The sequence below is a fragment of the Arachis duranensis genome, chromosome 5 (genome assembly GCF_000817695.3).
Source record: "Arachis duranensis cultivar V14167 chromosome 5, aradu.V14167.gnm2.J7QH, whole genome shotgun sequence".
NCBI lineage: Eukaryota > Viridiplantae > Streptophyta > Magnoliopsida > Fabales > Fabaceae > Arachis > Arachis duranensis.
The window spans coordinates 31746598-31753080 of record NC_029776.3 but is presented as its reverse complement, the minus strand read 5'-3'; positions in this window follow the sequence as shown (position 1 = coordinate 31753080).

Sequence of the window (6483 nt, the reverse complement as noted above, 5' to 3'; positions counted from 1 at the left end):
CCCAATTGGAGCGATCTCAATTGCGTTGGAAATTAGACATCCTGGGCTTTCCAGCAATGTATAATAGTCCATACTTTTCCCGAGATTTGATGGCCCAAACCGGCGTTGCAAATTAGCTTCAGAATTCCCGGCGTTAAACGCTGGAACTGGCACAAAAATTGGAGTTAAACACCCAAACTGGCATAAAAGCTGGCGTTTAACTCCAGAAAAAGTCTCTATACATGAAAGCTTCAATACTCAGCCCCAAGCACACACCAAGTGGACCCCGGAAGTGGATTTTTACGTCATTTACTCATTTCTGTATACCCTAGGTTACTAGTTCACTATTAATAGGATCTTTTGACATTGTATCTTTACCTCATGACACTTTACACGTTTCTCATTGTATCTTCTAAAGCATGAGTCTCTAAACCCCATGGTTGGGGGTGAGGAGCTTTGCTGTGTTTTGATGGATTAATTCAATTACTACTGTTTTTCATTCAATCGCGCTTGCTTCTATTCTAAGATATCACTTGTTCCTAAACCTGATGAATGTGATGATCTGTGACACTCATCATCATTCTCACCTATGAACGTGTGCCGGACAACCACCTCCGTTCTGCCTTAGATTGAGTAGATATCTCTTGGATTCCTTAATCAAAATCTTCGTGGTATAAGCTAGAATTGATGGCGGCATTCAAGAGAATCCGGAAGGTCTAAACCATGTCTGTGGTATTCTGAATAGGATTCAAGGATTGAATGACTGTGACGAGCTTCAAACTCCTGAAGGCTGGGCGTTAGTGACAGACGCAAAAGAATCACTGGATTCTATTCCAACCTGATTGAGAACCGACAGATGATTAGCCGTGCTGTGACAAAGCGCGTTGAACATTTTCACTGAGAGGATGGGAGGTAGCCATTGACAACGGTGAAACCCTACATATAGCTTGCCATGGAAGGAGTCTTGCGTGCTTGAAGAAGAAGACAGTAGGAAAGCAGAGATTCAGAAGATAGAGCATCTCCAAAACCTCAACCTGTTCTCCATTACTGCAAAACAAGTACTTATTTCATGTTCTTTTACTTTTTACAATCAACCCTGATAATTATTGATATCCTGACTAAGAGTTACAAGATAACCATAGCTTGCTTCAAGCCGACAATCTCCGTGGGATCGACCCTTACTCACGTAAGGTATTACTTGGACGACCCAGTGCACTTGCTGGTTAGTTGTGCGGAATTGCAAAAGTGTGATTGCAATTTCGTGCACCAGATACCTAAGGGGTGTCAGTGTATTTATAGTGGTGATCCAATAACTGCCATTGGAGTAGTTCCACTTTTCAGGGTGGATAACCATCCATTTATTTTAGGGTAGTTGAGATATGGCTCCTGGAAGTGGGTTGAGAGATTTTAGGGACAGTTACTTATATGAATAAGTGTTATCTGCTACCTATCCTTCGACCCTGACTTCTTTGTGATGGAGCCTGTGTTGAATCCGACCTCTTCTGAGAAGGTCGGTGGGTAGCGAAGGCCAATCTTTGGATTGGGCCTTTTTGGCTTACTTGGACCTGGGCCCTAGAGTTGGGCCAGGGTATGAACAGTTCCCCTACTCGAGTTCGACCTCTTTGTTTATGAGTTAGATTCGAGTATTAATTGAACTCAGAGAAAACTGACGTGATCTTGGTTTGGAACTGACGTGTTTCTAACCGCCGTGTCCAATCAAACGTCACGTCCGTTAGGGTTTCGTATTTACACGTGGGAGCAGTTACATTGGTAACGGCGCGTTTCTTTAATGACCGCATCAATTTACCCTTACACCCCTAGCGTATTATAAATACTTTTCCCTCTCTTTTCTCTATTTTCCTTCGCCTTCTGAAGTTTCTTGCCTACACTCTTTACTCTTTCTCATTCAAAAGAAAAAACCTTGAGCCTTCCTTCTCGGAGTGCTTCGTTGTTGCCGTGCTTGTTCCCCCTCACTTTCGCAGATAAAAGTTAGTCCCTTTCTTCCCTTCTTCTATCATTTATGCTCATGCTTGGTTTTGTATATTGGAGGAGGTTGGCATATTCTTTATGATGTTTAGTACCTTCGCGAGTCCGTTTTGTCGGCCTAGTGATTCTGTTCTTTGTTTTACTTTTCTAGAGAGAGGCTGCTTTGTCTTTGGAAGCTCTGTTTTTTATGCTTTTTCATTTTTCTTTGTAGGTTTTTTATCGCTTTTATACCTACCTCTTTTGTTGGAAAAATGTCTTCTCATATCCCTGAATCCCTTTCGAGATGGGTAGATAATACAGTATTGGAGGAAAATCCTTTAGTAGATACTGATTACATCACCGACCTCCGTACCCACCATAGGATTTGTGGTACTGATGTTGATGAGCCCAAATATGAATTAATAGCTCTGGGTCCTGAAGACCGGGATTGTTTCGGGAAGGCTGCTAATGCTGACCCTCATTTTTTCTTTATGTATGATTGTCTCTTCACCCGTCTGGGGGGGTTTTCTGCCTTTTTCTTACTTTGAGATTAGTGTGTTGTCTCATTGCCAAGTTGCTCCTACCCAGCTCCACCCCAACTCTTGAGGTTTTATGAAAATTTACCAGCTTGTTAGTCGAGAGCTAGATTTTCCGACCTCTTTAAATATCTTTTTCTATCTTTTCCATCTGACCAAACCGTTTAGTGCACAGAACAATAAACAGCAGCGGGTTTATTTTCGGGCCATTCAAGGTCAGAAAGTTTTTTCTATTTTTGACGAATCTTTCCACGGTTTCAAAAACTTTTTCTTCAAAGTCCAAGCTATAAAGGGTCACCATCCCTTTTTCCTTGATGAGAATAACTGCCCCCATTTTCCTCTTTATTGGTTAGAGGCCTCCCCTGTAAAGAAGTATGGCCTTGACAATTTGGACGAGGTAGAGGAGGCCATAGTGGAGTTTTTTCAAGAAGCTTGGGGGAGAGCCCCTAACTTGGATACTAAGAAGTTTCTTTTGGGATCTCCGAGTTTCATACGGACCAAATTAGATAGCTTTTACTTTTTGTAGTTATCTCTGAAGATTTCAACTTGTGGTGCTTTCCGATATGTAAAACTGATTGCTCTTTATTTATTTCTTTCAGAAATGGTGAAGAGCGGCTCCAGTGCTTCTTACCAGAAAGTCCAGGATGCCAAGAGAAGGGCTCCCGCCCGAGCTGATGCGGCTAAGATCGGGGCTGCTGATGCTCCTCCTCCTCCTCCTCCTCATGACTCGGGGACCTCCTCTCGTCCGATCTTGGTATCCTCTGCCTCTGCTTCTCCTCTTCCTCCTCCTGTCCTCCCAGTTCGACCTCCCTCCGAACCTGAAAAAAAGAAACGCAAGACCTCGGAGTCTGGCTCTTCTCCTTCTGGGGAGGGCAACTTTGATGGTCTTAAATTCGTTCGGAAGCACATCTTCCCACATAGCCAGATTGGCATGGATGATGCTTCCTTCCGAAACCACCTTCAAATTATGATTCGGGGGGGTGTTTGGACCGCTAGAGTCTGCATTGCTATCCTTGATATTCTTGACAAAACTCCTTTGAGTTATTTGGGTTCTTCCCAAAGGACTGTAGAGGAACTTGAGGGGGAGGATTGTTTTATATCAAGGAGAGGAGAAGCGGCTTCAGAGGGAGGTCACCTGGCTAAAGGAGGAGCTGGCCTGGCTTCAGGAGAGGGAGAAGAAGCTGATGGACCAGTGTGCCATGGCAAAGGGCCTGAAGGAGAAGGCAGAGCAAAATTATGTCAAACTTTTTGCTGAAATTATTAACCTTCAGAAGCAGTTGGAGTTGAACTGGGAGGCCTATCAAGACTTGGAGGATTCTGTGGCGGAGAGCTCATAGGAGGCTTGGAGGATATTTAAGGAGCAGGTCAGAGTTATTGCTCCTGACTTGGACCTTTCTCCCCTCCATCCTGACAAGATCGTTGTTGACGGAGCTATTGTCTCCCCTCCCCGTCCTGAGACGGACTCCAAGTTGAAGACTTGCCGACATAGGCTTATTGAGTCTCCTCCTCATGAGGAGCAGCAGGAGGGATGTCTGCCGAGTTCTTCAGAAGCGCCGTCTTCAGCTGTTGAGGAGACCGTTCTGATCCTTCCGACCCCTGCCGCTGATCCGAGCTCCTCTCCTCTAGACATCCCCAATTTACCTTCTCAGTAATTTTAGTTATGTTAGGGCCCGGCTTGTGGCCCCTTCTTTGAACAATTTATTTTTTATGTTTGTGATGGTTGTTTCTGACTCTTTTGGCCTTTTGGCCATTAACAAAAAGTTGCTTCGTTTAATTTGCCCTTTTTGGAATAACGGCTTTAAGGTATACTTTTCGTGTGCATGCTTTGTGGCGATTCTATTGTTAGGTTTTTTATGAAAACCCCTTAGTTTGGTGGGAAAATCTCTCTTATTAGGCAGGCTATTTTTGTGAGATTTCTTGGCAACAGCCTTTTCCTTTTTAAATGATTTTTCTCATCTCTTTTATATTCTTTACATATTCAATTTTTGTTTGTTGAATTGCTTTCATGATTTAGGTTATTTTTGCAATGCATTTCAATTTTTCTCAATTTTTCTGACTCATATGTCGTAATGTTCCCGAGTTATCATGATCGTCTTTGTAACCTCTTTACACCGACTTGTACCTCGTCGTTTCATCCTGCCGACCACTTAGGTCGGTCAAGGGATTTTTACGTTTTTTCGAGTTTAAATTGCCGCGTTTCATAGAATAATGATAATGGAATAATAAAGAGATGTAATGAAAGATCTTTATTTATTGTTGAAGGTAACTTTTGCTACTAGGGAATCTTTAAGATTTTTGTTCTCCCCTAGCCTTCACTTTGATGCCTCGTTAAAACCCCCTTCAGGAAAAACCATTTTTTGGAAAAAAAACCGTAAAGTCAGGAAAAAGAGTATGTCAGGGAGTGGAGTTTACTTCTAACTGTAGTACCTTTTCATATTACAAGCATGCCACGACCTTGGTAGCTCGATGCCGCTCAAGTCGGTTATCTTGTAGTACCCCTTTCCTAGGACCTCGCTTATCTTGTATGGCCCCTTCCAATTAGCAGCGAGTTTTTCTTCCCACGATTTGTTGACACGGATGTCGTTTCTAATCAAGACCAAGTTTCCTGGGATGAAGCTTCTTCAAATAACTTTCTTGTTTTATCTATTTGTCATCCTTTGCTTCAATGCTGCTTCCCTTATCTGGGCTTGTTCTCGGACTTCAGGGAGTAGCTCGAGTTCTTCTTTATGCGCCTGGATGTTAACAATCTTGTCGAAGAATCTCACCCTTGGACTTTCTCATTGATTTCAACTGGTATCATGGCTTCTATGCCATAAGCGAGTCAGAAGGGTGTTTCTCCTGTGGCAGACTGAGGTGTAGTTTGATATGCCTATAGTACTTGAAGGAGTTCTTCATCCCAGGCTCCCTTTGCATCATGCAATCTTTTCTTCAACCCATCCAGTATAACCTTGTTGGCTGCCTCAGCTTGCCCATTTGCTTGTGAGTGCTCTACCGAGGTGAACTGATCCTTGATCTTCATGTTGGCTACCAAGTTTCTGAAGGTAGAGTCGGTGAACTGAGTTCCATTATCAGTGGTAATGGAGTGGGGGACCCCATACCTCGTAATGATGTTCTTGTAGAGGAACTTCCGACTTCTCTAGGCTGTGATGGTGGTTAACTGTTCTGCTTCGATCCACTTTGTAAAGTAGTCTGCTCCCACTATTAGGTACTTCACTTGTCCATGTTCTTGGGGAAAGGGTTCGAGTAGGTCCATCCCCCATTTTGCAAAGGGTCATGGGGAAGTTATACTGATGAGTTCCTCAGGGGGAGCGACGTGAAAGTTTGCATGCATTTGGCATGGTTGACACTTCTTTACGAATTCGGTGGCATCTTTCTGCAAGGTCGGCCAATAGAATCCGGCTCGGATAATTTTCCTAGCCAGGAACCTTGCTCCAAGATGGTTCCCGCAGATATCATTGTAGACCTCCTCTAAAGATTCTATTGTCTTTGAGGTTGGAACGCACTTCAATAGTGGCGTTGATATTCCTCTTTTATAGAGAATGTTTTTCACCAAGGTGTAGTTTGTGTGCCTCCCTCTGGATTTTCTTGGCCTCTTTTTCTTCTTTGGGTAGGATGTCGAATTTCATGTATTCAATCAAGGGAATCATCCACCCGAGGTCCAACCCGGATACCTCTAAAATATCTTGTTTAGCCTCTATTTTTATAACAGAGGGTTCTTGGAGAATTTTCTGAATCAGGCTTCTATTGTTCCCCCCAGGTTTGGTACTTGCTAATTTGGAAAGGGCGTCTGCTCTGCAGTTGAGATCCCGAGTTATATGCTTGACCTCGGTTTATGAGAACCGCCTGAGGTACTCCAAAGTTTTGTCCAAATACCTTTTCATATTAGGGTCTTTAGCCTGATACTCTCCATTGATCTGGGAGGTCACTACCTGAGAGTCACTGGTGCACGAAATTGTGATCATCAACAATGGCACCAAAAACTTGGTAGCGCTCTCAAACGTGA